We start from the raw sequence: 24089 nt of genomic DNA, 5'->3' as shown, positions 1-24089 counted from the left end.
CCCAAACACGATCACAAACTTTCCCAACAACTCTTTTCGACGGGCTTGATTATAAATCGAGCTTCATCAGATCAAAACCGAGCTCACAACTTGTCGATTAAATCAAAATCAAAAACATTAAGAGCTAGTTTGTTAACAAAAAGTAACTATCTCGTCTCATTTTTTATAATTATTATAAATTTTTTCAAATTTCTATATAAAATTTAATAAACAATTTAAATTTTTTAGATATCAAAATAAAATTAATTTTAAAAACTTATATTATAACAATATTTTTTTCAAATTTTAATACAATATTAATCTCATATCATAACTGCATGGCTAACAAAGTGAAAAAAATAAGGAAGTGTTTAGCTTTGCTAGTTGCTTATCCTCCTGTAGATAATCAACTGTTGCTTACCAGGAATGGCGTGAGGTGGAAGTGGGTGCCCGGTCAATGGGTTCTAGGCAGCCTAGGTGGTCCTCCGACATCCCTTGGGGTCGAAGGCATACTGGACAACTACATGGCAGTTTTATTATTTCAAGGAGGAGAGAAAACAACATAAAAGGGTTTAGAGGCTCACCCAGTGAGGAGAGGTTGTGTGGCTGCCTCAGGTGACTGGGTCAACGGTTTTTGTGGCAATTTCTGGTGAGGAGCTGTGGCTGTTGCTCTTGTTTTCAAGTGGATAAAAACTAGGCTACATTAGTGCTACGGTTTGGTGTCTTCATTGATAAATAAAAAACAAAACAAAAAAAAAAAACAAAACAAAAAAAAAAACCCAAATTATCTTTGACAACATGCAAAAAAAAAATCTATATTTTCATAAGATTTATACCCAGACTGCAACGATGCCAAGAACGGAGAGGACCAGCTCCTGCTCCCTAGAGAAGAACTCACCTAACATGATTAGAGCAAACAAATAGAAAACGGAGAAAAAAAAAACTTGAAGGGAGATAACGAAGACACAGACTAAAAGAAGAGAAAAGATACGAGACCTCTGCTGCACCAAGAACAGAGAAGACCAGCTCCTGCTCCTTGAAGAATAACTACTGTCTGGCATTAAATCTATCACAATATGTAAAAAAATAAAAATAATAAATTAAAATTTAAAAAAAAAAAACAAATTTTGATCCCATATCATTTTCGACAACATTTAAAAACAGATCTATATTTTCACAAAATTTATTCCCAAACCGCAGACGCACCAAGAAAGAAGCAGACCAGCTCCTGCTCCTTGACGAAGAATTGTTGTCCAACATTAAACATGTTAAACAGAAGCTAGTTGTGATACCGCGTATTTTAGTGTATTTTAACTGAATGATTTATTTAATGAATTTTAATATAGGTTCTCTTATTTTAAATTTATCATATCTCTCGTTGAATTTATTTTATGATTTTTAAGATGTGAGATTTAATTTGATGTGATTTCTTAATATTAATTATTATTTTGAATTTAAATTGCTCTTTAATTTAAATTAGTTTATTGTTGGACTTTAAAATTATTGTGTTGTTCGATTTTATTATTTTATTTTATTTAGTCATTACGTTTAGATTATTTTATTTAAGTTACTATTTTGAAATTCTTTTCGTTTGATCAATTTTGTGACCTAAGTTGTGAGAATTAGATCTCATTCCTTTCCCTTCTTCTTTTTTTTTCCCTTTTTCTTTTCCCTTCTTCTCTTTTTCCATCTTTCTTTTTTCTTCTTCCTTTTTCCTCTACTCCTCCCACATGCAACGTCCCCCTCTCTCACTTCCCTCCATTTTCTTCGTCCCCTCCAGAGTGGAGGTCGACTGCTAGATTAATTTTCACTAAATAAAACTGCAATGTTAGCCATAAGATCTTAACTCAAAAGATAGTTAATTTTATAACAGTGCCCTTACTCTGATACCAATGGTTGCCCAGATGCCTAATACAAGAGGGGGGTGAATTGGGTTATATTTAAAAAATTAATAATTATAAATCAAATACACAATACAAAATATAAATAAAATATAAAGCAACAGTAGATATAAAGAGTAAGGATAAGAGAGAAGTAAACTCAGTATATTACGGCCCCACTGCCTACGTCCTCGCCTCAAGCTACCCATTGAGGATCTCCAAATTTGCTATTCAACTTCCTTTAGGTGGAGATAGAAACCTATTACATATTTGAATAACACCACCACAAAGTATCCGTGTAGAACACCCTTTACACTTGCAATCACCTTATACATGGTGATTCAACTATTCCCTGTACTTTCTACACGCATAAGGGTTATACACACCATTTTACTGATACAAGAGTTGATAGTGGGTAAGTTATCAGAAAATACTCCTCAATGAGTAAAATAAGAACAATACATCGCAAACTATATCTCTTGAAATGAATAAATGTTAAGGCTTAATACTTATAGAAGAAAAAATGAAAGCTTTGAATGAATATTGTATGCTCTTGGTGTTGTAAATATAAAACTCTCAAATGATCTATTTATAGGCATATGAGACTTCATATTCAAATTTAGAAAGATTCATATGTCAAAAATAACATCATTCACTTTTAAAAAATTTCAAGCCTAATTTCATTTTATTTTATTTTTTAAAATTTTTAAAATTTTCATATAAAATATGATAAATAATTTAATTTTTTTAAATTCTAATTCAACTTTTTTAAATTTTAAAAGTAATAATAATATGAAAAATTAATATTCTAATAATATTTTATTTAAATTTTATTTTTTATCTATAATTATCTCATCTTGTTTCTAAATCCAAATCCATCCCAAGAGAAAAGAGAAAAGACAGATAGATAGAAAAGAAAATGAGTTATGCTATATACATACAGGGCTATAAACGTAATAGTGTAACCCGGATAAAATAAAAGCTGACAAATTTCACTAAAATACCAAAACACAAGGAGCTAGAAACGTAGAAGTACGAGCAGACAAAAGAAAATCTGAGGGATTAAAACCGGAAATGGCAAAAGCAGAGGGGCAAAATTGGATGAAATAAATGGTCGAAAAACCACTGATGTTAAGAGGATAGCCGCTCTTAGTATAGAATATATATATATATGAGAACCGCAACCGACACAAAAATATTATATAAAATAAATTTATAAATTATAGTAATTACGTAAAATTTATTAAATATATTTATAATAAAAGTAATTTTAGAATTTAACTTACCACATTAATTTATAGATTTATTTTTATGTAATTCCTTTGTAATTATAGTATTTTCTTATAAGTAATGTTAGTATGTCTTCTCATGTTGTCACTTTATTTTGACTATTTATGTTTTTTTTTTTTTTTGAAATTTTGTTGGTTTACTTATTAAGAAGTAACTATTAATGTATTAGTATTTTTTTAAAATATTAAAACATACTAAAAAAATGTTTAAAATAAAAAAGTTTAAGAAAAAAAAGTATTACGAACACGTCAAATAGATAAATTGAAGGGACTACTCTAAAAATATAATATATATTATAATATATATATATAAAGATAAAGATAAAGATATATCAAAAGGCGTGGTTATCGTGAACTGCGATCGAGATCAATGTTTGTGGTACTTTTCAAACATGTAACTTTTTTATATACCAACACAAAGTACACAAGATTAAGTCATTAATTAAATTTGTTATTTTGTCTTACTAAATATCTTGTTGAACTTAAACGGTAGGTTTTTAACTGTTCTTTCAAGAGAAAAATGAACATGCCAGCCACTACCGAAAGGCTATATATTGAGAGAACAATATGAGATCAGACACGAGTAAATAAAGGCTCTTACATATATATATATATATATATATTATTATCTATTCTTAATTACAAAGTGCGATGTAGGGCTAATCGACATCATCTCCATGCATGTACAAACATTTCTTGGATGCTTCACCATGCCAAAATGTCAAAAGAAGACTCAAAAGTACTCTTCCACATACAATCTTTTAATCCATTCTTAATTACAAATTGTGGAGTGGGACTTGTAATCTGGGTTGAAAAACTGTAATTGTGTACTATTTCGCATCTAATTTCTGAATAAATAAGTAAGCGTGCATAAAACGACGCATGAACAGCTTTTTTTTTTTTTTTTTTATTTGCATGAATCAGGAGTTAGCACTCGCGGCAAGACATAATTTTGTAGAAAACTAGTTGGCCCACAAAGCATGCACTATCATCAATATATAATAATTTTGCCTCCTCTCAGCTCACAGTATTCACAATTGACTCCGTCAACCCATGCAATCATATTATTGTGAACTTCTCTTGATCAACCATCAACGCGGGCTTATGTTTACTCCTCCTGTACCTGAATGTAGTTACACCTATATCTGCATTATTATACATATATATAGCTATGGAAACCACACCCTCTCTCCTAATCCTTGCTCTCCCTTTCTCTAATCACTCTGATCTCTGGCTATCTCTGTTTATGGAAAGAGGAATGGCTTTCCCTTTTGAACTTAGTGTCCTTATAACTATTGTTCTGGTCCTAATCCTTGTTCCTCCAGCTTCTAGTCTTAATAATACTTATCACTTATGTCCTCCTTCTTCCTGTGGCAATATCTCCAACATCAGCTATCCGTTTCGACTAACAGGCGATCCACCAAACTGCGGACGCAAAAGGTATGAGCCTTCATGTGATGACAACAGCCATACGTTGTTATATTTAGATGGTAGTAAATACTACGTAAGCCAAATCAATTACAACAACTACACAATCCGAATTGTAGACTCGGGCATTCAGGAGGATAATTACTCCTTCATCCCTCATTATTTTCTGAACAAAGGTAATTTTAGTACTTGGTCGGACTGGGATTTATATCCACTATATAGGATTGGTTCCAATTTCATATTCTGGCCACCATCAAAAGTTGTGGTTATTGTGAGCTGTGAAAAGCCAGTGAGTTGGGATTCCTCTCTCTATTCGGACACAACTTCTACGAGTTGTTCTAATATTAATAATATATCTGAGTCTTCTTCCAACTCCTCGTTATCTCAATATATTGTTAGCACTAGAGCGCAAGTGATGGATGTAGAGGAGTCATGCAGGATAGAGCAAATGTCTCTGATATCGTGGCCAGGATAAATTTCTGCTGATCTTAATATTTCTTGTACAGACTTCCGCAATTTATTCTCATATGGTTTTGAGCTTTCATGGTACCGAGTTTAATGTGAAAACTGCAGTGTATGCTACCTCGATGATGATGATCAAGTTGGTTGCGAGCAATATATATATATATAGGGGTGAGTAATTAATAAATTTGAGATCATAATCCTAAAGAGATATTATATGTTGTGCTAATCTATCTCGATTTTCAATGCTTCATTATGTTGCTTCATTATGTAACCCATTTCAAGGGCTACATGATTGGGGCTATTATGACCTCATTTTTAATTGAAGATTCGCTAATGTGATATCAATTTTTTTTCCCTTTTTTTTTAGTCAGAATTACCTACAGGATTAAATGCTTTCTTAGATCAGCTGCTCGGATACGCAGGTGAGTATTCTATCTCATCTATATGATATTCAGGGTCGAACCAGCAATATTTTTGAGGGATCAAATTTTCTAACGTAAGATGCATTAAAATTTAAAATTCATATATATATATATATATATAATTAGATCTCAATAATTTAAAATTTACATATAGAAATAAAGTTTTAAAAATATAACATCTTAATATATATTTCAAATTTTTGACGATAATATTCTTAAAATAATATTCATCCATTATTTCTTTTATAATAAAATATTTAGAATTTATTTGTTTCTTATAAACTATCAAGTGATCTTTGAGAATAACATCTTTCATTCTGGTATGTAAGCTAGTTTATTAAGTTTCATATAAATTTTAAATAGTTTTGTATCACGTTCAACATATAATACTATAATACAAATCTTACATAAGTTTCTTCTTATTCAATGAAGTCTATAGGATAAAACCACTAAACTATTTTCTATATAAATCATCAATCTTAAATATTTTTGTTATATTTTTACTTTACATTCTATATTAAGAAACTTAATATTGCATAATAAAAAGTTTTGGGATCCATATTAATAAGTTTATTATTTCTCTTAAACTTAATTTTGATTTAATTTTGATGAGACCACAGACTTAAAAATAAATAATATATTGAAATTATACAAAATTCTGAGATTATAAAAATAAAATTGGAAAGACATTTCTAAGTATATTAAAATTATATAGAGTATATGATAATTATAAATTTTTATAAGAGGTCATTTTCTATATTTATAAAATCATGATTAAAAATTTTAGTATATTTTAATTTTTTTTTTAAATTTTGAGATTATTTTGTCTACTTAGGACAAAAGTTTTACAAAATTTTTTTTTAAATAACAATTGAACTTCATTCTACTACCCAAATACCAATTACAATGAAAATCAACTGTCAAGTCAATAATATACAAATAAATACAAATACTTAATTAAGACACATCATCTAATAAAACCCTATTAAAAATAATGTCTAGACAACTTTTCCAGTACTATTGAAAGAAAGATATCATCAATGTCACGGGCATTCCGCGCTAACATATATGCAGTTTCATTACTTTATCAATTATATTATGATGCATGCGTCAGTAAATTATATACTTTAAGAGTTGACTTCTTCTAAGTCAAGATTTTGCCAAGTCATTATGTAAATGTTTTATAAAAAAATTTATATAGACGTATTAATTCTCTTAAATTGTTTTTTCCAATCCCTTACGGATCGCTAGAGGCCAGACTTAAGAAATATTGATGCGACTATACATGAACTAGTTATTATATTTATTGGTAACATAAATGAGATATTATATTTATTGGTAACATAAATGAGATTTGTTTATACAATTTGTTTAAATCACTTTCTGTATAAATTAACTGATCACTTACCTTTATTTCTTTTCTACAGTTGCCGCAGCTGAGCATACTGGATTACTAAAGCTCATCGGTAAGAATTTATATCTCTCTGATCTATTTGTCCTTTTTCATCTTTTAGCCCATCATTATATATGTAACATGAAAATAGTTTAAACTTGCAGAAAGATCAAATATATTAATTACCTACACATGCATATGTGCATATCTATATATATATATATATATGATATACAAAAAATTATTTATACAGATATAAGATGTGCAATCCCCACAATATATTTTTTGAAGAAAAATTATGTTTATCATCCTCACACACCACACAACACACTTATTTTTTCTTTTACCATATGTATGGTATATGCATGATAAGTAAAAAAATTCCATTAGTTTAAAAAGAATAAAATAAAAGAAATAAAAATATCTAAAAAATAAATAAATAAATAAAAATAAGAGTAGTGTGTAAGGATGATGAATAGCAAAGCTCTCTTTAGAAAAGAAGTTGGCCCCACCTCTAACAGTGACTTTCTCATGGCATGTCCTAGTTCCTTTTAAATGGATTGTCCCAAGACTTGCACTTCCTAAACTTGTATCTAGTATTATTTACATATAAAGGTTGACGTGATATATATCTCCAATCCAGCGAGTTAACATATCACATCTTAAGTATCTTTTCACTTTGATGAAATTCTATGAAGTCACTTAAAACAAGTTACAACAGATACTAGATGCTGTGATTGAGGCCAATTGTCAAGCACCATACCCAAGGGCGAATTCTTTAACTTGAAACCTACAATAATAAGAACTTAAATACAAAAGCCCTCCAAAATCAAATACCTCAAAATTCTTCCAAGTAAACTAAACTAAACACTAGCAAAGTTTCTCTTAACTCATACAAATCTACTTATGCTACCTGACACTTGTCTCACATTTTTCATGTAATCTTGTCATGTGCCATCTATTCCAATTGCCACTACCATCAAAGTCATTTGAAAAAAAAAAATGATGGATATGAAGGGGTTAGTCCCCAGACTTAGTAAGCAGCGGATCTAAACTAGTATGTCAACATGAGCCAGTTAAAGAATGTATAAACAAACAATTCTAACTGGCTCATTATAATCATAATATATTCAAAAGATCTTGAGATATATATTCAACTGCATGATGGGAGCAGTTGAAGAGATCTCGAGACAAACAGGGTAAAGCCAAGATTGGCGACTAGGAGAAGATGAAGAAAAAGATTAAAAGTCACTTTTTACCCTTTAGATATAATCAGACCTTGTTTTAGCAACTTCTCACGCTGAGGCAGGGAGTGAAATTTGTTGATGAGTACACCGAGGAGTTCTATCAGTTAGTGGCCGGTAATGATCTTTTTGAAACTGAAGAGCAATTGGTAACACGTTACTTGGGTAGGTTGAGGACGTCCTGTAGGGTGGTTTGCGGTAGCCCTTACAGGACGTCCTCAACCTCCACTCTCTGTGGACTATTTTTGAAGCCTATCAATGTGCTCTAGTCATGGAGAAACAACAAACTAAGCGACTTGTGCCAAAGGCTAACCAGAGCACATGGGGAGTTTGTTTGCAGAAGACTCAACCTACTACACGGCCCACTCAAGGTTAGAGTAAAAACACCAATAATTGCTACTTCTAATGTGAGAAGCCTAGTCATAGGGCAATAGAATGTGGAAATTTTTCTAGCCAAAAGGGAAAAAACCTTGTGATCAATGAGGATGACATAGAGGATGTTGAAAGCATGGGAGAGAAAATCTATGACGAAGGTGGTGAGAAAAGCGATGTCTTATATGGAGATGGTAACCAGACCCTAGTCGTCAGGAAGAGTATACTAACTCCCAAGGGGGAGTTGGGCGAAGACTAGTTGAGAACTAATATTTTTCACACTACCTACACTATTTCTTAAAAGGTGTGTAAATTGATTATAGATAGTGGTAGCTATGAGAACGTAGTCTCGAAGGAAGCAATTGAAAAGTTGCAACTCAAGACAAATTAGCACCTGAAGCTGTATAAACTGTTGTGGCTGAAGAAGGGCAATGAGGTCATTGTTGACCAACGGTGTTTGGTCTCCTTCTCGATTGGTCGGAATCATTTTGACAATGCATAGCGTGACATGGTATCCATGGATGCTTGGCATTTATTACTCAATAAGTCGTGGCAATATAATCAAAGCACAATGGGCGTAAAAACACCTATTCCCTTAGTATTAAAGGGAAGAAGGTCACCCTAGCACCCCTTAGGAAGGGAGATGCTTCTACTCCTGAGGGTGAAAAGGGACACACTCTTCTATCAAAGGCTAGATTCTTGGAGGAGGCAAAGAAGGAAGGCACGGTGTTTGCCTTGGTGCCATGTGACGACCATAGCTAGATGGAGCGTGATATGCCACCAAAAGTTCAAAAGATCATACTATCTGAGTTTGTAGATCAAATGTCAGAAGACCTTCCCCCTGGTCTTCTGCCCATGAGAGATATACAACATCAAATTGACTTAGTGCCAAAATCTAGTTTATGCAACAGAACAGCATATCGCCTCAACCCTAAGGAATCAGAAGAATTATAGTGCCAAGTGTTGGAATTGTTGGAGAAGGGTTACATCCGTGAGAGTATGAGCCCATGTGTAGTTCCTGCCCTCCTGGTACCCAAGAAAGATGGTTCATGGTGCATGTGTGTGGATAGTAAAGCCATTAACAAAATCATTATGAAGTATAGATTCTCAATTCCCCGCCTGGACGCATGATAATATCAATTGTCAGGTTCTAAGAAATTTTTCAAAATTGATCTTAAAAGCGGGTATCACCAAATTCGAATACACCCTGACAACGTTCAAGACGTAGCACGATCTCTATGAGTCATTGTTCATGCCCTTTGGGCTATTCAACGCACCCAGTACATTTATGAGGTTTATGCATCAGGTACTACAACCGTTTATGGGAAAGTTTGTCAGCGTCTACTTTGACGATATCCTCATCTATAGTCCAACGTGGGAAGCACATGTAGAACACGTCAAAGATGTTTTCCAGACGTTACAAAAGAAGTGTCTATTCAGCAATTGGAAAAAGTGTTCCTTTTTCGCCACTTCTATTACTTCCTTGGATTTGTCGTATCTACAGAAGGTGTCCACACAAATCAATCCAAAGTGAAAGCCATTTTAGAGTGGCCAACCCTCAAGATGCTACACGATGTGTGGAGCTTTCATGAATTGGCCTCCTTTTATCGACAATTCATCCGCAATTTCAGCACTTTAATCATGCCCATCACTGAGTGCCTAAAAGGGTGTACATTCCAGTGGTTTGAGAAAGCAAAGACCAGTTTCCGGCTAGTCAAGTAGAAGATGATTGAAGCACCAGTTCTGGCACTCCCTGATTTTGAGAAGATCTTCAAGGTGAATTATGATGCTTCCCAAGTGAGTATTGGGGGCGTCCTGAGTCAAGAAGGACAACCTATTGCATTTTTTATTAGAAACTATTAGGATTGACCTTGGAGTTCATCATGAACTCCAAAACATTGGCTACATTATTTGGTATAAAAGGAGTTCATCATGATTACTGGCCATGAGGCATTGAGTACATTATTGGGCAGCACAAGCTAAGCAGACGACCTGCCAAGTGGGTCGCTTATCTGCAAGAGTTCACATTCTCGCTGAGACACCAATAAGGGAGCTTGAATCGGTCGGATGCTTTAAGCTGACAAGTGGCACTTCTCACCACCATTAGTACCAAAGTGGAGGGCTTCGACACTTTCAAGGATTTGCATGCCAAAGATCCGTCCTTTGGAAAGATTATTAAGGAAGTAACTAAGGGGCAACAAAATGATTTTCTCTTACATGAAAGATGTTTATTCTGTCGCCTATAGTTGTGTATCCCAAACTGTTCCTTGAGAGTGCACATTATACTGGAATTGCATGGTGAGGGACATTTTGAGCAAAAAAAGACTTTGGTTTTAATCATCGCAGATTATTACTAGCCCAAGTTGACTAGTGACATCGCACGATATGTGGTGAGATGTTTCATGTGTCGGAGAATGAAGGGAACCCTCACCAATGCTGGGTTTTACACTCTGTTACTTGTACCTAAAGGTCTATGGCTTGACATTAATATGGATTTTGTCTTGGGCTTACCCATGACCAATGCACCATGGATTTAATCCTCATCGTGGTCGATCGATTTTCTTAGATGACCCATTTTGTAGCTTGCAAAAATACCACGGACGACACGTGGACCGCCCACATTTATTTCAAGGAGATTGCTCACCTGCATGGTATCCTCCGGTTTATCACCTCAAACTAGAATACAAAGTTTATGAGTAATTTGTAGAAGAGTTTGTGGGAAAAGCTCAAAATGAAACTAAACTTTAGTAGTGCCTATCACCCCCAAATGGACAGGCAAATCGAGGTGGTGAATCAAAGTTTGGGCAACCTCTTAAGAAATCTGGCAGGTACTAAGCCAAAATAGTGGGACCTTGCCTTATCACAGGTAGACTTTGCTTACAACCGATCCAAGAACTAGACTACCCAATTGAGTCCATTTGAAGTTGTGTATGGTCATAATTCACCAAGCGTCCTTGATTTGGCCAATGTCCCACAAATTGGTCAATTGAACGTCAAGGCCAAGGAGATGGCAGAACACCTTCGGGCAGTACACGACCAAGTCAAACAAACAAATCAAATGAGCAATGCAAAGTACAAGGTTCACGTTGACAATTGTTGCCACTAGGTACTTCTTTATGTTGGAGATTTGTTTTGGGCTGTACTAACTCATGATCGTTTTCTTGTTGGCGAGTACAATAACTTGGAGGATAGAAAGATTGGACCTTGTAAAGTTCCCCAAAAGATCAACAACAATGCATATAGACTACATCTTCCTAGTCCTATGAGAACTTTAGATGTGTTCAAAGTCAAACACCTCAGCCCTTGCTTTATCGACGATGGCGTAAACTCAAGGTCAAGTTCTTTCCAACCTGGGGAGACTAATGTAGGGGGATCCGAGTATGAATCTGAGGCCAAGGAGGCTTAGCTAACATAGACATTGAAAGTACTAAACTACTTCAAGAAGGTAGACCAGTGCAAACCTGGCGAGAAGAGATAAAGATTTGGGAGAGGAGCAGCATATTTGGCCGAGAAGACTTATCCCCCAGATGGGCGAGGAGATTTATCCAAATTGGGTGAGGAGATTTATCCCTCAAATGAGTGAGGAGACTTAGCCCTCAATTGGATACAGAAGTCACTCATCTCGATGCACACGTCGTGGGACCCTTCTCAACCCCCAAAATCAACCGTTTTTTCCTCTGAATCATCAGTTTTAGTTCATTCTTTCATTTTTGTTAATTTTTCTTTTATGGTAATGCATGTATTTTTTTTGTAACGATTTTATTCTGGATTCTTAGGCTAGATTTTAGCTATAATTATCTTATTCCTTATTTATTGTTTGGCATTAATTACGATTTTTCCATTTTGGTTAGCTATTTAAACTTAGCTTGTGGGCTTCAAAACATCATCTTTGATTTATGATTATAAACCTTAATCTTGGAGTTTATCTCTATTTGTGATTTTTCTCAATTGCAATCCCTGGCTTTTGTTGTTAGCTAGCTATCAGAATAATCTTCTATTCTAATCTAGCATCAGAAAGGGATAGAGAGATGAGAAAGGTTCAAAGGGCTTACAAGTAGTGTGCTCATGGTCAGAGGAACACCAATGTTAGCAATGAGAGTAAGCAAAATAGCATGGGACTAAGGCGTGAGGCAAAGAGTGGTGTTTAAGGTGTAAGCAGCTTCACTATGGTGGTGTGTGGTGGGGGTGGCCGCTACAACACTGCAACCCAACAACGAGCGGGATGAGGGATGCCTGGAAAGTGAGACCGAGAGAGTGACTGAGAACTACAAATGAAGAGAGAGAAGATAGAGATATAAGGACGAATAGAAACTTACCAACATGACAAGCGGCAACTGGCAATAGCAAAGTATTGTGGTGGCATGACCTATGGAGCAAGGCCTTGGCAGTGGCAATGCACAACTGGCTACGACACAAGGGGGAAAAGAGAGAGAGCAAAGTGAGAGAAATGGGTAGAGAGAGAGAGAAAGAGAGGAGATATTGAGAGCAAACTGAACTAAGAGAGAGGGTTGGGAGAGGGGAGAGGCATTCGGAGTAGGCATTGGAACTTGTGACAGAGAGTGGGGGTGCATGTTTGGCCAGAACAAAGTGCTTTTTGCACCAAAAAATCAACCATAGTTGAAGGAATCAATATGTGGTGGCGGTTTGTGGAAATACAATGAGTATACAAGTTGTACAGTGCATGAAAGCAAACCGATATATGTGATTGTTGATGAGAGAGAGGACAGCAATCTATTAAGTGCTTAAAAGGTCTCTCGAGGACATATGGTAAATGGGAAAGAATACCAAATAACACATTGCGTATGAGACTTTCTAAGCACTAGGAAATTGGTGGCTTTGATGTCGTGATAATCAAGTTAAAAGGGAATTAAGAGAGAGAACAACTTGTATTTCTTTGTATCTAAATGTACAATAGAATGCCATATATAGGTGAACAAGGCTAGGGGAATAATGAAAATACAATAAATACAAAATAAGTCAAAGATATTATTATTCGATATAATTATAAATTATAATTATACCATTAATGAAATAAACTAATGGGCAAATTATTAAGTACTCTTGTCCTCACACTGACACACATTCATGTTAAAACTTGTTGACATAATATCTTATAATAAATTGGGGCAATATTTGTCTATACTTTAAAATTATTTAATAATTGTTAATATATATTTGTTCTTCAATTTGTATTAGTCCATGTTTGGGAAGTGAAATTGGTTGAGATTATCTTATCTCATCTCATCTCAAAATTTTTGATAATTTCTTTCCCAACCATCACTTGAACACAAAACACTTTTCAATTTTAAATTTTTAACTTTTATATTTAATTATTATCTAATTATTACAACTTTTTCAAACTTTCAAACAAAACACGAAAAACAATACAACTTTTTCAAATTTAAAAAAAAAATATTAATAATATTTAAACAAATTTAAACTTTAAAATATTTTTTATTCAATTTTTTCTCTTTCATTTTTCAAAATCTAATAAAGCATCTTAACTCAAACTATTTTACTACATTTCACAAACTATTTCACTACTATTAACATAATTCTCATCTCATATTCTTATACTAAATATGCCCTTAAAGTGTTCAAATTTTTCCTTTTGGCACTCGTTTCATGAGAGAGAAATTTGAAATAATATTATTAAAATCACCTACATTTTTTAGTATATATAACTCATCATGTATTTAATTCGAATATAACTTATCACCGCTTTAGAAGTGGTCTACCATATATAGTACTAATGACTCTTAGCACTATAATTGAAAGAACTCAAATTCTGCCCAACAGAAAATAAATATATAAAATGAAACAACAATTGTAGAAGAAAGAACTCAAAGTTCTTCTGCTATCTTTACCTTTCATAAAATTTTCACTATCATTCAGTTATCTTTCATTTCGAATCCATGAATTTGGAATATCTTTATTAGCTGTAAGCATTTTTTTATTAGATTCTTGTTTGTTTTGAGTATTTGTTTGAAGTCTCAATCCTATTTTTAGTCTTTTAATGTTTGTTTTATTGTTGATCAAGGTCGTATGTAAACCATTATTGGCTCAGGCTCCAATTGGATTTAGAGTTAATCTCAACTCATCTCCTCTAATCATTATAATTTTCTCAAATTTTCACACAAAATATAATAAATAATTCAAAATTTTTAAATCTCAAAATAATAATAACATTAAAAAAAATATTCTAACAATATTTTATTCAACTTTCATCTTAACTCATCTCATCTCAAGTACTCACTATCCAAACCTGACCCTAATCTTTTAGCTTATTGTTAGCCTTTGTTGGCTTTGGTTTATCATCAACCCGGCCATTGTTGAACAAAGCTCTAGATTTGATATTTCAGCTGTCAGTCACTTCATCACTAATGTCACTTTCATCATCTCATGACAATCAACCAATGAATATGAAGACTATATTCAAATTCCAAATTTGGATTTTAAAAATTATAAATAATTAAATCTAACTCCTCTCATCAATTTAAACTTTTGACACAAATAGTAATTTTGCATGTTATCAGAGTAGAGATCTTAAGTTTGAATCTTGACTCTAAACTTCACTCAATTAAATAAATATCCACGTGTTAGTCCAACCCACTTATTAAGGGAGAGTCTAGCCCACACGTGAGATAAGTGCTAAGATAAATATAAATAATTAAATCTACATATTCTCAACACCTCAATCTTCTGAGACAAGTGGTGGTTTTAAATTAACAACTAACACTTGGGTTGTTGATTTATATGGCAATCAAAAGACACAACTCTTGATGTTTCAAATCCAAGATATATTAATAAACTTATTGATGTCCGGTTGGACATGCAGTACTATCTCGATCTCATATTTATGGACCTTCGATACCATCAGTGAGCAAATATTTCCCGGGTGCTTTTTTTTATTAAAATGAATATATTTTCATCACAAATAGTTATTTTTGTAGTGATATATATTAAGACTACATTTATTGATCCATGTTTAACTAGCATTATTGTGATGACCCGTTTTTTAGTGTATTTTCGCTGAAATATTTGTTTTTATTTTAATTAATATATTAGCTATTTATTTTAATTTATTTGCGTTTTAAAAATTGGGTTTTAATTTAATTTAGTTTATTTGATGTTGTGTTTTATTTTGTTGTTTTGTGGTTTTTAATCTTTTTGGCGGGTTAGTTTTGCTTCCCGAAAAGAGGATTGGACCTCATCTTTTCCCTACATCTTTTTCCTTTTTCCTCTTTTTTCCTTTTTCTTTTCCCTTCTTTTCCTTTTTCCTTCTTTTTCTTTTTTTTCTTTTCTTTCTCTCCTCTCCCGCTCGACCGAACCCCCCCCGTGCTCTCTCTCTCTCCCCTCCCTCTCCCCCGCGTCGTCTCTCTCTCTCATCCAGCCCAGCGCCGTCCGGCCACCAACCGGACCCCCACCGGTCCCAAAAGTTCCCCCTCCCTCCGGCGCACCACCCCTCCGAAAGCCACCCCCAACCGGCCGGCCATTTGGCCGGAAAAAGCCCAACAAGCACCCACGGATTTCACTCCGATCCGCCGCCATCGCTCCACCTCCGGCCACCATTTCTTCACCACTTCATCACCGGCCTCTTGCCGTCCTAACCCACCCATTTCCGGCCTCCAACGACCACCGGAGCAGCTCCCACGAGCTTGTTTTCCGATTTGCTCTTTTTGGCCATTTCCGGCCATTCCGCCGCCACCCACGGCCGTCCGTCACTTCCTTTAGCTTCACAACCATCCCTTGACCATCCCCCATCAATCTCGTGTCCTAGTTTGTCCCCGTTCAAACGTGGGTTTTTCAAACCCACGGCCACAGTGAATTTTCACTGTGACGTTGCTGTTTTTCCGCCGCTTGCAACGCCGCTTGTTTTCTAAAATTGCCGTATAGCACTGTAAGTATTTTCCAAACCCTATTTTCAGATTTTAATATATATTGCTCATTCAAATATTTTACTGTTGTTGGTTGTTGATTCCGGATTGAGTCCGAGGAGTTTCGGGGGTCGGATGGATGGAGGACGGAGTTGTCTGTTTAATTGTTTATGTTGGTTGGTTATTTTATCATGCATTGATTTGGCATTTCATGGTGCATGCATGTGTGTTTTTGTTCACGTGTGAAAAGCCTGTGTATTGGCGTGAGTGGTTTTACGGGTGCGTGTGTATCACGAGCCCAAGCCGGGATGGGTTATTATCTCGGTTGAGCTCCTCTGGTCACTCGGGAGCGGAATAAGCTGAGTGATGTCCCCTGAGTCGTCGAGAGAGACGACGGGAGCGGGGCTAGGGGATGCTTGGCTACGAACACGCCGGGCGCGGAACCGGGCATCGCCCTACTCACCGACTCCGTGGCCCTTCGCTGGCGAGGGCTAGAGGATGCTTGGCTACGCACGCGCGGGAGGCGCGGAACTGGGCATCGCTCGTTAGGTGTCACATGCGTGGTGGTACTCTACGGTGTGACACTGGAGCCAAGGTGTGCGGATGACCCCTAGGGGAGGTCATGGTGCATACGGTTAAAATTGGATAATGGTTTATGAGGCCAAATGGGACTTTTGGCATGGGCCAGATGGACTTCTGGCGAGATATTGGGCCGGATGGACTTCCGGCGAGATATTGGGCCAAATGGACTTTTGGCGGCCAAATGTGACTTTTGGCGTGTTTTTCAGAAAGGATATGCTTTTGGGCCAAATGGGTTTTTTTGGCGTGTGTGGAAAACTTGGGTTTTTGTGGGCTTTGTGCATTGGGCATGTTTCATGCATCTTGTATGAGTTTTATGTGTTTTTATCTGGTAGTGTTTGGGTTTTACTTACCTGCGGTACCATTCGTGGTTCCGTAGCTTTCGGTGCAGAGTTAGAGGACGAAGAGGAGGAGGCTGAGCCCGAGGATGCGGCTCCGCCGGGTTGCTGATGCTATCTTTATATTTGTTTAAAACTGTAGTCGTGTTTTGTAATATTTATCTATGTACGTTTTAAACAGCTTGTATTACGTTAAGAAAAATTCTGGTACTTAGTTATGACTTTCTTTATCCGCTGCGAGTTTCTCTGTACACATCTGTTGCCTTGCACACACTCGGCACCCGACGATGGGATGGTGACCCGGGTTGTCACCATCCGGACGTCTCAATTTCTCCGTGTTCGGGCGTGGGGATTTTGGGGGCGTCACAATTATAATAATGGTCTGATAGTTAATTATTGAACTTAAAGGTTGACATGAAACCTTTTTTTTTCTTTTTGTCAAACCTGCAAATGGATCATATTATAATACGCCAATTGTACGAGAAGCGTTACTTTCTTGTGAGTTTTCTATCTCAGAAAGATATCAGATTTATTATATATATAATTGGATGGGTTTTGCTTTGTGATAACACAATTAAGCTATCAGAACGATGTATAACACAACTAGGCTATTAGATCAATGAACGCATTCTATGCAAACATGCACATTAATTCTTTTACTTCTATTGCAGCTAAGTATACAGTGTTGGCAAGTTTATTAATTGGATTACTACTCGGTAAGAATCTCATGTAACTCTCTCTTTTTATCTTTTTTAATTGTTTTAGTAAATTAATCATTCCTTAAAGTATGAAACAATAAATAGTTAGACATCATTATTAAATTGACATTAAAAACAAAGATTATGCCAAACCACAAAAATTTTGAAATGGAGTAATTAATTGGTTGTGAATACTACCTATATTTTTTTTAAAATCATGTAACCACACAATGCTGACAACAGCTAGAATGGTAGTGCAACAATAGGATCACTTTCCTATAATTACTTTTGTGATTTCCTTTCCAGAAGGGCATGTGGCAATCTGTGTATTAGGCGCTCCATTTGTGATTGCATTTTTAATATATAAATGGCGAAGGAGGCACTTATCCATGTATGACAATGTTGAGGAATTTCTACAAAGCCAAAACAACTTCATGCCAATAAGGTACTCTTTTTCAGAAATTAACAAAATGACCAAAGGTTTTAGAGAAAGATTGGGTGAAGGAGGATATGGCACAGTATTTAAAGGAACACTTCGAAGTGGGAGTCTTGTAGCAGTAAAGATGTTAAGCCAATCCAAAGCAAATGGGCAAGATTTTATCAATGAAGTAGCTACCATTGGGAGGATCCATCATGTGAATATAGTACAACTCATTGGTTTTTGTGCTCATGGTTCAAAGCGTGCTCTTATATATGAGTTCATGCCCAACGGATCTCTAAACAAACACATTTTTTCATCAGAGGCAAATATCCTCAACTATGAGAAAACATATGATATTGCTTTAGGAGTGGCTCGTGGGATCGAGTATTTACATCAAGGATGTGATATGCAAATTTTACATTTCAACATTAAGCCTCACAACATTCTTCTTGACGAGAATTTGAAACCCAAAGTTTCAGATTTTGGCTTAGCAAAATTGTACCCTGTGGAAAATAGTATTGTTCATTTACTCGTGCAAGAGGAACGTTTGGATACATGGCTCCTGAAATGCTTTACAAAAACATTGGAGGCGTTTCGTACAAAGCTGATGTCTATAGCTTTGGAATGTTGTTGATGGAAATGGCGAGCAAAAGAAAGAACTTGAATGCATTTACAGAACATTTAAGCCAAATTTACTTTCCCACTTGGATATATGATCAGTTTCATGATGGAAAGAATATAGAAATACAAGATGCTACTGAAGATGAAAGGAAAATATGTAAGAAGATGATGATATTCGCATTATGGTGCATACAATTGAAGCCGAGTGATCGTCCATCAATGAACAAAGTCGTCAAAATGCTTGAAGGAGATGTTGAATGCTTAGAAGTTCCTCTCAAGCCTCTCCAGCCATCACCAAATAGAGAGATAAAGGGTGCTAGGGATCGTTCAAATCAAGCTTTATCATCAATTCAATCAGATGAATCAAGTCTTATTTAAATTTTGTTGTTTATCTTTCTAAAATTGAACTATGATCTCTTTCTATCCTTTTGTAATAGAAGACTTTGTGCTTACCAAATTATGAAAGTTTTGCTTCATGCCCACGAAAAAAGCGAAGATCAACAATATCAGGTCATTATCTTTCTACACTTGTCGTAGTATACTACACAGTGCCCTAAAAATAAGTATCAATCTAAATGTAGTTTGATCCTACTCATCCATGTATAAATTTCCTACACATTCCCCCCCCCCCCCCTCTCTCTCATTTCTTTTTCTATCGCTTTTTATTATTTTCTCTCTAGTACTTTTTTTTTATTTATTTAATTTTTAAATTAAATAGATAAAAAAAATTAGATAAGTTGTCGAATGGTACTCTTAAAAACTAGTTAGTTAAAATAGGAAAAGTATGATTTAATTAGTTTTTCAGATAAAAATAATATATATATATATAGATTAACCATTGAAAGTGCTCTTACAATATGTGGTTTTTTTACAGTTTTTTTTTCTTTTCTTGTAAATTTTTTTTAATGAAGTGATGTATAGACGACAATGTCACGTGGATATGTGAAGTTTTTTTAGATACAATTAGCATTGTCCTAAATAATATGGCAGTAGAAGTAGTTCAGAAAATAAAACGTAATTAATGCTATTAGTCAACTTTAGTGCCAGCTCAAATTGTATCGGTCCTTATAAAAGTGCCCCAAAATTTAAGATAAGTTCACCAATAATGATCAGCATTCTAAACTGACGTCTATACTATTTTTATATGCTTACTAGTTGTGGCTGTTCATGTAATTCCAACCTGAAATTACTAAGGAATTATTGAAGATAGTTTAATTTAGCCTAAAATTAGGTTTAATAAGCAATGTTGGTTAGGCCAATGATTTAATATTAATTGAGGTTGGCTTGGAATTTTAGTTAGGCCCATAGGCCAAGAATTTTAATTTTTAGCCAGTTAAAATGTAGCGGATGATTTTGGATCTTATTAATAGGCTAAATTTGAGAAAATTACAATTGAGATTTATTGGATTTTTCACGAATAGCCTAGGATCCTAATATTTTATTTGATGGATTATGGAATTCGGAATTTGTTGATTTTGATTGAGGTACTTAGGATCATAATTACATAAAAAGAATTGCACCATTGGATTTGTTCGAATTTTAAAAATTCAAGTGTTATAATTATATTTTTTATTTCCAGATGTCAACTAGACCAACAATAGAATGCCACATGTCATCATAGCATATCTTGACATTAGTAAACTACTAATTTACTCACATATAATTGATAAATTTTCAACATTTTTAAACGCTACCAACGTACAATGCCACTTTGCTAGGCCTAGAGACGCTTCAAATTCAAAAGTTAGTTTACATTTTAATAAATTTGTACTTAAGAAAAATTTAAGAATTTTTTTTATTTTCCATAAGTAGAGCTTAGTGCGCTTCATTTTAAGGGTTTATTTCCTCATAAAAGGCTAGCTTAATTTAGTTTTGGACAAACAAACGTCATTCTAGTAAATTTAAGTGAATTACATTTCACACATTATAACTTGAAGCTAAAGTTATTTTAAGGTTTGTATCTACATTAATCTAACTAAATTCTATTATTTAAAACTAGGAGTTAAAAGTTTGTTTAAGGCCTAGTGATCAAGTTCTATATATTCGATGTCGAAGATCTTAAACAATTTCTTGATCATTCAATCTACAAGCGCATTAACCTTATACTCTTGGCTAGGCAGTAGCAATTTGATTGGCAATATTGTTCAGTGTTGAAAAGTTTGCGTTGATAGTATGCTTATTTCATTAATAGTATTAGTATTACTATATCACTATAACACTATAATTAATAGTATCATAAGTGATATAGTATTAATAAAACTAATACCATAGTGATTTATATATAGACTTAAAGTATATTACTTATAATAGTAATAGAGTGTTAGTATAAGACCATAAAGTATAAATTTTAATTAATATACATTATATACTAATGTATATTAGTATTACTAATTTACTAGTATAATTATCAAAAGGAATATATTGACAATTTATTGAGCCATAAAATGTTATAAATATATATTATATTTAAAGCATATGATCAAATAAATAATCATGTTTAAGATTATAATAACATTATTATATATATATATATATATATATTATATTAACATAAAATTATAATAACATTATCTTATATATAATATATAATAAAATATTATTGTATATATTATATAATATAATTATATATAATATAAAAAATATTATATTAACATTTCAATGAAGAGAGGATTGGAATATTTGGATCAAAGAAGAAGACTAACAAAAACTAAGGAAAGGAAAATAAGGAAAGAAGAATACTATCGATTACTTTTACAAAACTTTTCATCACATCTTATCTAATCATTACAACTTTCTCAATTCTCTACACAAAATAAAATAAACAATTTAACTTTTCAAATTCTAATACAAAAATAATATTAAAATTATATATTCTAATAATATTTTATTCCACTTATAAGTTTAATGTCAACTAATCTCATCTCATCTCATCTCTGAAAACAAATATAAACAAAAACTAATAAAAACACAAGTTGGCGCCTCTACTCTGCACTCAAATTTTCAGGAAATTTAAATTTCCCTCTTATAGCTTCTATTTATTTCCTCATTCCAACTTAGCGCCTCTTAAACGCTGCAACACATCCTTATACCTTATTCCATCTTCTAATTACTCATTGTGTCCATGAAGCTCACGAGGAAGCATGAGACAACGAGGATGACTGCAATGGGGCCAGTGGCAGGGTCACAAGCACCCTTCTTTTTGCATTCAGGTAAAATAATCTCCTAATTGGAATGAGGATTCTTAGTTTTTTGTTTTGCAAATATTTTGTAATTTCTTCTCTTTGTGACAATTATTGGATTTACTAGTAAGAGCCAAAGAGGTGCAACCCAATTACAGATTAACAAAAAGGCCAGCAGTATACTCTAGGAAAAAATCAAAGAGAGAAGGAGAAGTTATGGGTTAAATCCAAAAATTAAATGCCAAAAGAAGCAGAACACCAGTGGTAGGTCCTTGTTTGATCTTACCAATGGAAGTTCTTCTTGCCTTAAAAAATTTCACTATTCTTCACCAACCAAATGCTCCACATCAAGCCAGATGTCCCTGTTTTTCAAGCAACGTCTAAACCTCTTGACAACAGCATTTTCTTTTCAAGCAACATATTTTCAATTATGTTGAAATTTTTATGTTGCCTTTGTCATTTCATTTTCTCCAATTTCTCTCGACGACCAAACAAAGTTTAATTGAAATTGTTTGTCTTTTTTGGATAATGTTGTGGATGATTTGGATCGCGAGTCTTATGGGATCTATTTGGTTGTGGAGAAACTGTAGGACTTTTTCTTTCCCTTTATTCTCCTTTCTTCCATACAAGGGTAACTCAAGCTCTATACACGAATTGAGTTTACAGCATATTTCAAGCCCGAGCTTTGACCAGGTGATAACTTTTATGTTGCCTTATTATTTATTTATTTTAGCTATCTAGGCGGCGAAACAGACACTTATTGAATTTTTTAATCTTGCTAGATACGGTAGTGGAACATGGCGTGTGGGATCTATTTGGCTGTAGAAAAAGGAAATGAAGTAGGCTGACTATAGGATTTTCTTATTAATTTGTCACAATAAAATGGCAAAAGCATTTAAAAATTGAAGTGGGAATTTTCCTCTGTTATGAATTCAAATAGAAGAGCACATAATGAGTTGTCGGTGCATTTCTGGTTTAGGACGTGGAGGATCGATCAGCAGGTAACAAGTTCCGGATGTCACTAGGTCTACCCATGGTAGCAACAATGAACTGTGCTGTCAACACCGGGGCGAAAAAATTGTATATTATCTTAGTGAAGGGAATCAAGGGTCGCCTGAACCGGTTGCCATCTGCTTGCGTTGGAGACATGTTGATGGCCATTATGAATAAAGGGAAGCTTGATCTTAGGAAGAAGGTTTTGCCTATAGTTATTGTGAGCTAGCATAAGCCATGGCGCCGAAAGGATGGGGTCTTCATGTACTTCAAAGATAATATTGGTGTGATCATGAATCCAAAGGGATAAATGAAAGGGACTGCAATTACTGGTCCTATTGGGAAGGAATGTGCTAATCTATGGCTGAGGTTTTCTAATGCCATCGTTTATAGAGTTATATGTTATCTTCATTTCTAATCTCAATATTTTTGTAGAACCAGAGAACTTTCCTAGATTGACTGGATTTTGTTAAGAGGATATTTGAGTATGGTGAAAACCGCATGAAGTATATATTTGGATTATGATATTATATTTTTATTGTTGTGTATTATATTATTGGTGCAATTTAAACACCGTTAATTAATACAATGTGTCGACAATAAATTTGTAGCGGCGTTTATATTAATGCCATTAATTTAAAAAATTTGCCAGCAATGAAATAGTGCGGTGTTTATATTACGCCGATAATTTATGCAATGCCCAAAAAACAAACTCGTGATAGCATTTAGATAAACGCCATTAATAAATTTGATGTGTCGCCAACGTACTATTAGTGGCATTTAAATAAATCTCGCCAATTAATATGATTCACCGGCAACGTACTACCAGTGGTGTTTATGATAACTCCGTTATTTTAATTAGTGACGATGTTTAGATAAATGTCATTAATTTATTCAATGTGCTGCCAATA

General features: G+C 34.2%; 2 pseudogenes; both read left to right on the top strand.

The window, feature by feature from the left end:
- Nucleotides 1-18134: 18134 nt before the first annotated feature.
- LOC122274522 lies at nucleotides 18135-19384 on the top strand (annotated as a pseudogene).
- Nucleotides 19385-23158: 3774 nt separating this feature from the next.
- Nucleotides 23159-23632, top strand: LOC122317820 (annotated as a pseudogene).
- The last annotated feature ends 457 nt before the right edge of the window (nucleotides 23633-24089 follow it).

Source organism: Carya illinoinensis, chromosome 8 (assembly GCF_018687715.1).
Source record: "Carya illinoinensis cultivar Pawnee chromosome 8, C.illinoinensisPawnee_v1, whole genome shotgun sequence".
NCBI lineage: Eukaryota > Viridiplantae > Streptophyta > Magnoliopsida > Fagales > Juglandaceae > Carya > Carya illinoinensis.
This window is presented reverse-complemented; position numbering and strand designations above follow the sequence as displayed.